The following is a 14772-nucleotide window of genomic DNA, read 5'->3' as shown; positions in this document are numbered from 1 at the left end:
CCCTGTCAACGACCGTGGGTGGAAAACCTCGGTTAAGGAAGAAGGAGGACATGTCAGAGGAGCTGTTTTTGAAGGTAGCGTCATCAGAACAGATGCGACGGAGGCGAAGGAACTGAGAGAATGGGATGGAGTCCTTACAGGAAGCGGAGTGTGAGGAGCTGTAGTCGAGGTAGCTGTGGGAGTCGGTAGGCTTGTAATGGATATTGGTGGACAGTCTATCATCAGAAATTGAGACAGAGAGGTCAAGGAAGGGAAGAGAAGTGTCAGAGATGGACCATGTGAAAATGATGGAGGGGTGGAGATTGGAAGCAAAATTAATAAATTTTTCCAGGTCCTGACGAGAGCATGAAGCAGCACCGAAGTAATCATCGATGTACCGGAGAAAGAGTTGTGGGAGGGGGCCGGAGTAGGACTGGAACAAGAAATGTTCCACATACCCCATAAAGAGACAGGCATAGCTGGGGCCCATGCGGGTATATATAGCCACACCTTTTATTTGGAGGAAGTGAGAGGAGTTAAAGGAGAAATTGTTCAGTGTGAGAACAAGTTCAGCCAGACGGAGGAGAGTAGTGGTGGATGGGGATTGTTCGTGCCTCTGTTCAAGGAAGAAGCTAAGGGTCCTCAGACCATCCTGGTGGGGGATGGAGGTGTAGAGGGATTGGACATCCATGGTGAAGAGGAAGCGGTTGGGGCCAGGGAACTGGAAATTGTTGATGTGACGTAAGGTGTCAGAGGAATCACGGATGTAGGTGGGAAGGGACTGGACAAGGGGAGAGAGAAGGGAGTCAAGATAACGAGAAATGAGTTCCGTGGGGCAGGAACAGGCTTACACGATCGGTCTGCCAGGACAGTTCTGTTTGTGGATTTTGGGTAGGAGGTAGAAGCGGGCCGTCTGAGGTTGGGCGACTATCAAGTTGAAAGCTATGGGGGGAAGATCTCCAGAGGAGATGAGGTCAGTGACAGTCCTGGAAACGATGGCTTGATGTTCTGTGGTGGGGTCATGGTCCAGGGAGAGGTAGGAGGAAGTGTCTGCGAGTTGATGCTCAGCCTCCGCGAGGTAGGCCCATCTGCCGCGCATCCGCCCTCACGCCTTCTCCTCCTTCCCAGAAACATGATAGAGTCCCCCTTGTCCTCACTTATCATCCCACCAGCCTCCGCATTCAAAGGATCATCCTCCGCTATTTCCGCCAACTCCAGCATGATGCCACCACCAAACACATCTTCCCTTCACCCCCCCTGGCGGCATTCCGTAGGGATCGTTCCCTCCGGGACACCCTGGTCCACTCCTCCATCACCCCCTACTCCTCAACCCCCACCTATGGCACCTCCCCATGCCCACGCAGAAGATGCAACACCTGCCCCTTCACTTCCTCTCTCCTCACCGTCCAAGGGCCCAAACACTCCTTTCAAGTGAAGCAGCATTTCACTTGCATTTCCCCTAACTTAGTCTACTGCATTCGTTGCTCCCAATGCGGTCTCCTCTACATTGGAGAGACCAAACGCAAACTGGGCGACCGCTTTGCAGAACACCTGCGGTCTGTCCGCAAGAAAGACCCAAACCTCCCTGTCGCTTGCCATTTTAACACTCCACCCTGTTCTCTTGCCCACATGTCTGTCCTTGGCTTGCTGCATTGTTCCAGTGAAGCCCAACGCAAACTGGAGGAACAGCACCTCATCTTCTGACTAGGCACTTTACAGCCTTCCGGGCTGAATATTGAATTCAACAACTTTAGATCTTAAACTCCCCCTCCCCCCATCCCCACCCCGTTTCTCCTCCCCTCCCTATTTTTTCAATAATTTATATAGATTCTTCTTTTCCCACCTATTTCCATTATTTTTAAATCTAAAACTAAAACTTTGTTAGTCTTTCCACCCCACCCCCACTAGAGCTGTACCTTGAGTATCCTGCCTTCCATTCTTAATTAGCACTTTTCTTAGATAATATCACCACCTTCAACACCTCTTTGATCCTTTTGTCTGTGACATCTTTTGATTATCTGCTCCTATCACTGCTTGCTTATCCCCACAATCACCCCACCCTCAACTTCTCTCTCCCCCCGCCCCCCCACATTAGACCAGCTTATATTTCACCTCTCTCCTAACTATACTCAGTTCTGCCGAAGGGTCATGAGGACTCGAAACGTTAACTGATTTCTTCTCCACCGATGCTGCCAGACCTGCTGAGCTTTTCCAGGTAATTCTGTTTTTGTTTTGGATTTCCAGCATCCGCAGTAGCTTTTAGCTTTTTGTTTTTATTTCAGTTACAATGATCCTTGTTGGAAGCTGCTGTATTTTTCAGAATGCTATTTGGAGCTTTGTTTGTGTTGTGTTTTAGACCGTGTCCTAGTTGTAATAGGACTGCTTGGTATTTCTAACTGTGGCATTGTTCTGATTTGGCATCTGTTGGGTTGCACTGTCATGCCATTTGGCTTTCATACTTGATACAGCCTTGGTTCTAGACATATGATGATGATTTCTTCTGGATTCCATATGCTATCAGTTAGGTGTTGGACTCAAACTTTCTGTCTGATGTTCAGGTTGGGTAACTTGTTACCCCCATGCCGGTTGTGTATCTCTTATCTTCCCCTTTTGTTTTTGAGTAATACACCTTGTACTCCTGGGAGAATCAACAAGTGATGACTGGGAAGGTCTGCCCGCACCTGTCTGCCAAATAGCAATTCTGCATTGGTTCCAGAGTATGTAGTTTGCAAATTCAGAATAGGTATACGTATTCGGTTCAAACATTGTCTTTTTTCCTGTTGGCTGATTATCTGCATTGCAGAGTCAGGGGATCTTCTCCCAGTGTAAGCACAGAGTGTCCAATGGAGCTCCATGTGGTCTGTGGTCCTCATCATTGTCTTGGTGACTCTATGAATGGTGACCAAGGACAGGTCCTTGCATGCTGGTAGGCCTGCAATCACTGGATTTGTGGTATCCACAACATATAATATCTGGCGTGACCAGGCTGAGTTTTTGGAATGACATTCGAGTGTAATGGATCGCTAGGGATGCAGTCGGAGTCATTGTATGTGGTTAGTTTGGCGTTGGTTGGTTAAATCATCATTTGCCACTTTTACGGGTACATTCATTTCAGCGTACGAAGTGAAAGAATGTTTTACACCAGCACTGATAACCATTTTTGCGTATAGGTTATGGTGACCCTTCATCTATGGGCATTAAACTCGGATGGTGCCAAGGGCTTCTGTTGGTACCACTGTGCCAATACATTCTTTGATGTTCACCTTTCTGAATGTTTGTTTACTGTGTCAATGGTCTAGTCATCCTCATCATCTGACTGTGTAGTTTGACTAGACATTTTGTGGGACTTGTCTTGATGTTTGGTACATGCTCTTGGTTGGTTGGATTGCTATACCCATGTGATCTCTGGTTGTGTCCTCTAGTGATGTTGAGCCACTTGTTTTGGCCTTTGTTTTCTGGACTGGCACTTCCAATGTCCTCTGGTGCCACATGACTTGGATACAGCATTAAAAGATGGGCATTTTCTGGGTGCACATATGGGGTGCACCACCTGCATTGTTTATTAGGCTTGCCTGTATTGGCTATGTGCAAACGGTGGACAAATTATGTGTAGCCTTTAGACTCTGTCTGCCCATTAATATGGCTTTGTACGTGTCCGCTTTGTAGTAGAGCTTCCATGATGCAACATTTGGGTTGTTCCAAGGTGTCTTTCTGGAACGCTTCCATTGGGATAGATGCTATCAAAAGCTCAGTTATTCTGTTGACTAGCTCTGCTGCCGTAACATCGCAATGACACCACTCATCTCTGCATCTACTCAGGAATTGATCAATGGTTCCTGTCGGTTGTTGCTTAAAAGACATGAATTTCAGGTGGTGTGTTCTGAAGTAGAGCTTCACTTGTAATTGATCTTCAAGTGTTGACCATATTTTATCTGGATTTTTTTCAAATGGTCGCCAGAAAGACCTAACATATGTAATTTGTAGAGGCCTTCGTTGCCTACAACAATTTTAATTACTTGTTTATTTGGTTCAGAAATATTGAAGTGCAGGAAACACAGCTTGACGCATTGTCTGGGTAATGCAAATTGAGATAGGAGATCCGTTGCCTTCCAATTGAGTGTTGGAAATTTTGGGGTCATATTTTAGCTTTTTGCAGCATTTTTAATGCTATCTGGAGTTGTTGACAGCTATCCAAGTTTCGTCCAGCTCTTTTAGAGTTAATTTTGCTGAGTTGCAGTACCAATGCCTTTGTTGATCGTAGATTACTGCTTAACTGCAATGGTGGTGCTGTTGAGCTCTCTCTGGTTTTTCCTGGTATGTTCTGCCCATAGAACAGTATTTTTGGCATGAAATGTAGCTGCCTGCTTCCAAAGGGTAAGCAAACCAGTGAAAAAAATTTTTTTATAACTTTCTTTTAGCTGTTAGGAGTTGTTCGTGGGTGGACTTTTTCTTTTCAGCCTAGCCTACAGAATTTAGCTTCAGCAGTGGACTCTTGCAGTGAGACCCTCCAGACTCTAATGTATAATTTCTGTTCCTGCTTAAACTTCGCAGTAGATAAACCTTTACTATTTAAGCTGTTCCAAGTGCAAACAATCTTGGCCCAATGTCTGCTGGCTGGAGCGAGGTGCGATCCCAGAACTGAGATTCAGTGTGTAGAATCCCTTCAAAACTGCAGAATCCTTACACACAGCGAGTCTTAATCCGAAAGATGGCACTTTTAACAGTGCAGCCCTCCCTCGGTACTGCATTGCAGTCTTAGCCTAGATTACGTGCTCTAGTCCCTGGCTTGGGATATGAACTTGCAGCCTTCTGACTCAGAGGCAAGAGTGCCACCACTGAGTCAAGGCTGACATCCATTACATTCTCCGGTGAAATAATTTTCTATGAATCTACAGAGAATTACATATGCATTTTGACAGGAAATATAAAACCACAACAAACGTGTGTGCTAATTTCTACAGCAGCTCTTATATGTGCTGATTGTAGATTTGCTGACTTGTGGGAAGTCATAGGTTACCCAACTGGTAAGTGACTAACTTATGTGTTCCTAATCATGGTAAAATTATCTGTTTTTTGTATGCTATAAGCTATTGTTTAATAGTGTAGCATTCTGCCAGTAAATTCCCAACTGAACACGAGGTAAGTTAGGTGTAAAGATTGAGAACGTTGAAAATGAAATTCACTTGTTTAAAACTGACAGCAGATGATTACGGAAAAACCGAAGATTCTCCACGATGAGCTGTCTGCTGTATCCTGCAGTGTATATATGGTATCTCATTGAATAGATACAACTTAAAAGTAACAGAAATGTTATAATACATAGGGAAATGTCTGCTTTTAGCTGTTTTGTTAGTGCTGGACAAGTCATAGAAACATTTGAACAGGTTTAGTTCATTCAGCTGCTTGGGGCTATTCTACTATTCAAATTAGATCATGGTTGATCAGTACCTCAAATCTATTTACCTGCTTTTGCTCCATATCCCTTACTATCCTTCCCAAACAAAAATATGTTTCACTTTTAAAGATTTTAATTAACTTAGCCTTGAAATCTTTTTGAAGGAGCTTCCCACTATCCTTTACATAAAGAAGTGTTTTATAACATCACCCCTGAATCATCGAGTTCCAGTTCTAAGGTTATGCCCCTTGTTCTGGACACCCCACCAGAGGAAATAGATCCTCTCTATCTACCCTATCAACTCCTTTAATCATCTTAAGGCCTCAATTAGATCACCTTTAACCTTCTATACGAAACAACAACTTATGGTTATATAGTGCCTTTAACATAACGAAACATCTCAATGCGCTTCACAGGAGCATTATTAAAAAAAAGGATGGCACTGAGTCACATAAGGAGATATTAGGACAGATGACTAAAAGATTGGTCAAAGAGGTAGGTGTTTAAGTGTCTAAAGGAGGAAAGTGAGATAGAGAGGCGGAGAGGTGTAGGCAGGGAATTCCAGAGTTCCAATGTATGTCAGTGAGCACAGGGGAGAGGAAAGAGACTTGGTGAGAGTTAGATACCCTCATATACAATGCAGTCTAGGCGTTAAGTGGTCGTAGGATATTCAACTGTGGTGGGCATTGAGTTAAGACATGGGCAGCAGAGTTTTGGATGATTACAAGTTTACGGAGGGTAGAATGTGGAAGATCAGCCAGGGATGCATTGGAACAGTCAGGTCTAGAGGTAACAAAGACATGAATAATGGTTTCAACATCAGGTTAGCTGAGACAGAGGCAAAATTAAGCGATGTTACAGAGGAGGAAATAAGCAGTCTTAGTGATGGCACAAATATGAGGTCAGAAGCTCATCATAGGATCAAATGTGACACCAAGGTTGTGAACAGGCTGGTTCAATGTCAGACTGTTGCCAGGAAGAGGGATTGAGTTGATGCCTAAGGAATGGAGTTTGGAGTGAGGACCAAAAACAACGGCTTCAGCCTTTCTAATATTTAATTGGAGGAAATTTCTGCTTATCCAGTACTGGGTGTCAGATAAGCAGTCTGATAACTTAACAGCAGTACAGCAGTCAAGAGAGGTGGTGGTGAGGTAGAGCTGGGTGTCGTCAACATACATGTGTGCCTCCCAGAACGAAAAAAATAGTAAAAACTAGGAAATAAGAGTCCTGGTCTGAGCTGGTCTTGTATTCCTTAAAATGGAACACTAGTAAAAACTGGGAAACAAGAGTACTGGTCCCAACTGTTTTTTCCTTCTGGGCTTCAGATGATGTGGCTGAAGGGCAGCACGTCGATGAGAAATAGAAGGTGGTCAAGGATAGATCGCTGGGGCACAATGGAGGTATTGCTGCAGAGGCAGAAAGAGAAGCCATTTCAAATAAGTCTCTGGCTATGATTTGATAGCTAAGAATGGAACCAGCAGGTGAGAGCAGTCTTACCCAGCTGAACAACAGTTGGAGGAGGATGGTGTGGACAATCATGTCAAAGGCTGCAGACAGATTGAGAAGGTAGAAGAGGGAAAGTTCACATTGCTCAGGGTCACATAGGACATAATTTGAGACTTTGTTGAAAGGTGTTTTGGTACTGCAGCAGGAGCAGGAACCTGATCGGAGAGATTCAAACATAGAGATGCAACTGGAGTTGGGAGGCGACAACACATTTAAGGGCTTCCGAGAGTCAAGGGAGATTGGAGATGGGATGTTAGTTTGCAAGGACAGTGGCCTCAAGGGTTGTTTTCTTTTTGAGGGAAAGGGTGATGACAGCAGATTTAAAGGAGAGAGGGACACACCTGAAGAGGGAGAACTGTTAACAATATTAGCTAACCTGGGGCATAGGAGGGGAAGTCGGGTAGCCAACAGTTTAGTGGGGATAGGGTCGAGGGAACAGGAAGCGGATCTCATGGACATAATGAGCTCAGAGAGGGCATATGGGGAGATAGGAGAGCAACTAGAGAAAGATGTGAGTCCAGGGCTAGGGCAGGGGGGGTAACATTAAAGGAAGTATGGCCAGGTGAGCTAGTGGAAGGCAGTGATGGGGCAGTGACAGCTGATCAAATTGTCACATTCTTAGTGACAAAAAATCCATGAGCCCCTCGCAATTGTTGTTGGAGTTGAAGGTGGAGGGGACATGGAAGTGTTGTTTAAAAAGATGGCTTGCAGTAAAGAAAAGAAGCTGGGGATGATCCTGGACTAGTGAACAGTTTTACCAGGTGAGAGCAGGACCCAATAGTGTTTTAAGTGGTCCAGCCAGATCTAGTTATGGATGGCTATACCACTTGTTATCCTTTCAGGTCTTATGACCCTTGGACCTAAGAGAGAAGAGATGAGGGCCCTACTAGGAGGAACAGCCAGAGTGAGAGAGAGTGATGGTTTTATTAGGGACTAGGATATCAAAGGTGGAGGTGAGGGTGTGATTGAGTAAATCAGCAGCTGCAGAAATATTGTGGTGAAGGCTAGGCTATTGAAGGCTATTGAGGTTAGGCAGTTGGGATTTTGAAAGTTCAGATGTAAGTGATTTGGGGATTAGTTTTTTCCAGGGATGGAAACAGGAAGAGGTAGGGTTGGGGCATGGAAGGACGATGTGGGGGATGGGCTAGGAAGTGATCAGAGATGGCCTTCTCTTTGATTGAAACTATGGGACTAATGAGGCTGCATGAGATGGCAAGGTTAAGGGGTTTCCCTGAATTTGGTTGGGGAATTTACATGGATGGAGAGATATAGAGAGGATAAAAGGGCAGTGAACTCAAAAGAGAGACAACATAATGAATTGAGGTGGAGGCTTAAATCACCGAGGATGAAAAGTCATTCTGTGCAGAAGCTTGAGGATGAAAAGTAGTGAAGATATCTCAGCGATAAAATTCTTATCATACTTGGGAAGGCAGTACAGAATGATGATTTTGAAAGAGAGGCAAGAGTAGTTGGAGAAGGTGAGGTTCTCAAAGGGGGAGAAAGTGCCAGAGGAGTAGGGGGGTCAGGTGACCTGGTGATAGGCGTCACACCACCACCGCAACTGTTTTAATGGGGTGAGTGGTGGAAGATGTAGCCAGCATGGAGGCTTCAATAAAGGGGAAGGTGTCATCACCCCTCAGCCAGGTTTCCGTTAAGGCCATGATGTTGGTGCTCCACAATAAGTTCATGGAGGCAAGGGCCTTGCTCACAAGTGAATGGGCATTCCGGAGGGAGATGCATAGAGAGGTGGTGAGAGCTGATCCACTGGCAGAATCCACTGGAAGATTGGCAAGGTTAGCTACCCAGTGGGTGCAGTTGGCTGGAAGGTCAAGAAAGAGTGGGATGGGGCAAGTGGGATGCTACTTGTATATGTCAGCACCTAGCGCCTCAATCAGCCCATTGGAGAATGCCAAGAAAGGCACAGAGTGAAGCTGTAGGGAATATAAGCCAAGGTTATGCAACCTGTCCTCGTAACGCACTGTCATCGTAGACAATCCTAAATGAGAGAGATTACTCTATGTTTATGCTTGAATAATGCAGCCAATCTCCATTCAAACCGACTACAAACTTCATTCCACCATTTAGCATATGAGATTTATTGTTTGATGAGCCTGTGAATGTGATGTCAACACAAAGCAGTGGGCAGGTCAATCAACACAGTGAATCCAACTAGTTGCTGATAACACAACTTTGAATGAGGGAACCACAGTGGACCTAGCACAACATATCGACTGGACCCACAAAGGTTGGCAGCAGTTAGAAAAAGCCAGAAAGAAAATAGGTAGTCCTGGCTGCAATGTTAAAAGTGTCAGATAATTTATAATTTAGTTTGCATGTAAACTGGGGATTAGAAGCTATCATTGCCCATTGACCAAATATGGGCATTTATCTGCAGAATTATGCAATACTGAAGCTAATTCCAGTACTCCCACCATCATCCCATCTCAGATCATCTAACAGCACAGAGCAGGGATTAACCTCGGGGCCCAACTGCTTGGTATGGTATTTAATGAACGAGGCATCTAGGCAGCATTTGTTCTGATGTTTGAAGGCCTAATGAACGCTGACATTTCTATGTCTAAAGGAGGCTCATTATTTTTAAATGGCATTGCCACAACCACCTTTAAATAAGAATTACTGAAATCAACCTTTCCCCTTACCAACAACTATGACTGCTTTCAGAGCTTCTAATTGTCATAATGTGATAGTCTCAGAACAACGTTTAATTTAAGACTTGATTTGCTTGGGGTCAAATAAATGCCTCTTCCAGGAGGTATTTTATTCTTGAGGGAAATTATGCCTGCTGGTAAATGTTGACACACATTTAAAATATGCTGTGAAATATGTTCTCTCAACATGGAATTTTGGAATTCTTCACTGCAGCAAGTATTACAATTTATCTTTCAACACATTTACATGCCACACAAAACTGGTGGACGCATGAAAAAAAAACTAAAAAAAGACAAAATGCACCTAAAGAACTACCAAAACTGCGTGGATGAAAATGCTAACATAGCATGTGAGAAACAGCAACAAGAAGATTAGGAACCAGGAATGTTAGCTTAGCAGTTATGCTACTGGACTAGTGATCCAGAGATATGAGTTCAAATCCCACTACAGCAGCTATGGAATTTGAATTCAGTTAATTAAATAAATATGGAATGAAAATTTAGCATCAGTAATGGTGGCCATTAAACTACCGGATTTACGTAAAAATCCAACTAGTTCACGAATATACTTTAGGGAAAGAAATCTGTCGTCCTTATCCGATGTGGTCCAAATGTGACTCCAAACCAACAGCAATGTGGTTGACTCTTAACTGTCCTCTGAAATAGCCTAGCAAACCAATCACTTATAACAAACCTCTACAACAAGGTATAATAAGAATAAAACCAGGCAAACCACCAGGCATCAACCAAGGCATCAGATTTGGACAGGACAAAGGTTCATTAACGCAGTTGACCCTGTCAAGACACCCTCATTAACATCTGGGGATGTGTGCCAAAATTGGGAGAGCTGTCCCCCAAACAAACTAAGCACCAGGCTGATGCAGTCATGGTCATACAGAATCATACCTTTCAGCCAACTTCCCAGACTCCTCCATCAACATTCCTGGGTAGATACCAGGTGTGGCAGCACAGTGGTATATCTTTGTTAGGGAACTACCCTGGGAGTCCTCAACATTGACTCCAGAACCCATGAAGTCTCAAGCATCAAGTCAAATATGAGCAAAGAAACCTACCACCCTCCCTCCATGTTGAACACCATTCTAAACAAGCACTGAGGGTGGCATGGGCACAGAATGTACTCTGGATCAGGAACATCAATGTCCATCACCAACATTGGCTCGGTAGCATCACCAGCGACTGGGATGGTTGATTCCTGAAGGGCATTACTGCCAGCCTGGGCTTGTGGCAGCTGGTGAGAGAACCAATATTAAGGAAAAAGCTATTTGACCTCATCTTCATCAATCTCCCTGGTTTAGATGCATCTATCAACATTAGTATTGGTAAGAGTGACCATTTCACAGTCCTTGTGGAGACAAAGTCCTGTCTTCACATTGTGGAAATGCTTCATCATATTGTGTGACACTACTTTCATGCTGAATGGGACAGATTCAGAATACTTCAAAACTGTGCAACTGTGAGGCAATTTTGGCCATCAGCAGCAGCAGAATTGTATTTCCTTACAATCTGTAACACCTAGCACATCCCTAGCTACCACTGTCATCAAGTCAGCTACCCAACCCCGGTTCAGTCAAGGGCAGCACATGATGAAACTGCAACCTTGGACTATATGCATGTTAAACAGCAGAAGCAGCATGCTATTGACAAAGCTAAGCAATCCCACAACCAATGGATCAACTCAAAGCTCTGCAGTCCTGTCACATCCAGTCGTGAATGCTGGTGGACAGTTAAACAACTAACTGAGGAGAAGGCGCCACAAACACCCTGGGCAGAATTTTCTGCCTGTTGGGTGGGCCAAGCGGGAGCGGGTGCAGGCGGACCTGGTCGCCACCTGTGATTGGGTCCGCACCACCATTTTACGCGGGCGGGCCAGTTAAGGCCTGCCCAGCGTGAAATGTGGCACCCGAGGATAGCGGGAGTGGGCGGGCGGCGGCGGGACTGCTATAACCGCCGGGTCCAATGGCGAAACGGCGGCCTGTTTTGAAAAACTCCTGCAGCCTTGCAAAGGCTGTCAAACATGGCCAGCAGAAGGGCTCCCCAGCGCGCTGCTGGTGAGCAGGCCAGGCAGGAGGGCAGGGCAGGGGGGCACTGTATCCCTCATTTCTCAGGCGATTGTCTTTCTGCCCTCTTTGAAGAGGTAGCAGCACGACGGGCGGTCCTCGTTCTCAGGGACAGGAGGAGGAGGCCCACCACAGGACCAAACGTGCCTGGGAGGAGGTGGCGGAGGTAATGAGCTCCCGTGACGTGGTGCAGTGCACCTGGATCCAGTGCCGCAAGCGCTTCAATGACCTTTTGCGTTCTGGAAGGGTGAGTACCATGTTGACATTGGTCACTTAACCCAGCAGGTAGGCTTTCCGCCCCTGGCCACCCTCCCCCTCAACTCTGAGTGCAGTTACTGCATTGAATCATTGACGGCATGTGTCCTTCGCTGGGTGGGCCAGCAGATATTGCCCATGCCGAGGTCATCCTGAGAGGGTGGCGATGAGATGGGTTCTGCACCCGCAGCATGTGGTACAGTGACACCCACATTACTGTTTTGGGGGCAACCTGGAGGAGCTGCACCTAGGCACAGTGCTGGAACTGGGAAACATGTCAAAGTCAGGGTGCTGACATACTGAGAGGGGAGCTTCCAGGTGGCAGGGCACCAATCCATCTGCTGCCCTTTGCGTTCCACATCGCTGGGAGTGTACTATAGGCCCCCAAACAGTCAGAGAGAAATAGAAGAGCAGATATGTAGGCAAATTTCAGAGAAGTGTAAAAATAATAGGGTAGTAATAGTGGGGGATTTCAACATCCCCAACACTAAATGGGTTAGTCATAGTGTGATAGGTTTAGAGGGAGAGGAATTCTTAAAATGCATCCAGGAGAGCTTTTTAAGCCAGTGCTTAGAAGGTCCTACAAGAGAGGGGGCTGGCCTTAATTTTAGGGAATGAAGCCGGGCAAGTGGTAGAGGTATCGTGAGGGAGCATTTTGCAGATAGTGATCATAACTCCATTAGATTCAAGGTTGTTATGGAAAAGGACAAGGATGGGCCAGAAATCAGAGTTCTAAATTGGGGGAAGGCCGATTTTAGTAAGATCAGATATGATTTGGCCAGAGTGGACTGGGAGCAGCTAGTTTTAGGTAAATCTACGTCAGAGCAGTGGGACTCATTCAAGAAGGAAACAGGGAGAGTACAGGGCCAATATACTCCAGTAAAGACAAAGGGTGGGACCAACAAATCCAGGGAACCCTGGATATCGAGGGATATACAGAATTGGATAAAGAGAAAAAGGGAGGCTTATGGCAGATACCGAGGGCTCAAAACAGCGGAAGCCCTGGAGTAGTATAGAATGTGTAGGGAGGAACTTAAAAAGGAAATTAGGAGATCAAATAGGGGGCATAAAACAACAATGGCAGGTAAAATAAAGGAAAATCCAAAGTTATTTTACAGGTACATTAAGAGTAAGAGGATAACTAGGGAAAGAGTAAGGCCCATTAAGGACCATAGTGGTAATTTGTGTGTGGAGTTGGAAGATGTAGGTAGGGTTCTAAATGAATACTTTGTGTCGGTGTTCACAATTCAGAGGGACGACATGGGTATGGAAATCAGGCAGAAGGACTGTGATATAATTAAAGGAATTAGCATAGAAAGGGAGGAGGTTCTAAGTGGCCTGACAGGCTTAAAAGTAGATAAATCCCCAGGCCCGGATGAAATGTATCCCAGATTGATGAGTGAGACAAGGGAGGAGATAGCAGGGGCGCTGGCAATAATTTTCAATGCCTCTCTGGCCACAGGAGAGGTGCCAGACTGGAGGACAGCCAATGTGGTACCGTTATTCACGAAGAGAGGAAGGGATAAACCAGGGAACTACAGGCCAGTCAGTCTAACCTCAGTGGTGGGGAAACTATTGGAAGCAATTCTGAGGGGCAGAATTATTCTACATTTGGAGAGGCAGGGATTAATCAAGGACAGTCAGTATGGTTTTGTTAAGGGGAGGTCATGTCTGACCAATTTGATTGAATTTTTCGAAGAGGTGACCAGGTGTTTAGATGAGGGTAATGCATTTGACGTAATCTACTTGGACTTCAGTCAGGCTTTTGACAAGGTCCTGCATGGGAGACTGATAACGAAGGTAAGAGCCCATGGGATCCATGGCAATTCGACGAATTGGATCCAGAATTGGCTGAGCGGCAGGAAGCAGAGGGTGATGGTCGAGGGGTGTTTTTGTGACTGGATGCCTGTGTCCAGTGGGGTTCCACAGGGATCGGTGTACAGTCCCTTGCTGTTTGTGGTATATATAAACGATTTAGACTTGAATGTAGGAGGGTTGATCAGTAAGTTTGCAGATGACACGAAAATTGGTGGGATGGTAAATAGTGAGGAGGACAACCTTAGATTACAGGAGGATATAGACAGACTGGTCAGATGGGCTGATCAGTGGCAAATGGAATTTATTCCGGATAAGCGTGAGGTGATGCACTTGGGCAGGGCAAACAAGGCAAGGGAATACACGATGAATGGTAGGACCCTGGGAAGTACCAAGGATCAGAGGGACTTTGGTGTACATGTCCACCGGTCCCTTAAGATAGCGCGACTGGTGGATAAGGTGGTTAAGAAGGCATATGGGATGCTTGCCTTTATTAGCCGAGGCATAGAATATAAGAGAAGGGAGGTTATGCTGGAACTGTATAAAATGCTGGTTAGGCCACAGCTAGAGTACTGAGGGCAGTTCTGGAATCCACATTATAGGAAGGATGTGATTGCACTACAGAGGGTGCAGAGGAGATTTACCAAGATGCTGCCTGGGCTGGAGAGTTTTAGTCATGAGGAGAGATTGGATAGACTGGGGTTATTTTTCTTGGAGCAGAGGAGATTGAGGGGGGACATGATTGAGGGGTATAAAATTATGAGGGGCATATATAGGGTAGACAGGAGGGAAACTTTTCCCCTTGGTGGAGGGATCAATAAACAGGGGGCATAGATTTAAGGTAAGGGGCAGGAGGCTAAAAGGGGACGTGAGGAAGAATTTTTTCACCCAGAGGGTGGTGGGAATCTGGAACTCACTGCCTGAAAGGGTGGTAGAGGCAGAAACCCTCATAACATTTAAGAAGTATTTGGATGTGCACTTGCAATGCCATGGCATACAAGCCTGTGGGCCTAGTGCTGGAAAATGGGATTAGAATAGTTAGGTACTTGTTTGACCAGCGCAGACTTGATGGGCC

The 14772-nt window shown here is 45.5% G+C and overlaps 1 protein-coding gene across 3 annotated transcripts in view; it reads right to left on the bottom strand.

Annotated features, from left to right (window-relative positions):
* veph1 (ventricular zone expressed PH domain-containing 1) overlaps positions 1 to 14772 on the bottom strand; it is a 276124-nt gene that overhangs the window by 100044 nt on the left and 161308 nt on the right. The window lies entirely within an intron of this gene.

This window comes from Cetorhinus maximus, chromosome 19 (assembly GCF_964194155.1).
Source record: "Cetorhinus maximus chromosome 19, sCetMax3.hap1.1, whole genome shotgun sequence".
NCBI lineage: Eukaryota > Metazoa > Chordata > Chondrichthyes > Lamniformes > Cetorhinidae > Cetorhinus > Cetorhinus maximus.
Note: the sequence above shows the minus strand (reverse complement) of the source record. Positions and strands in the feature narration are given on the sequence as shown.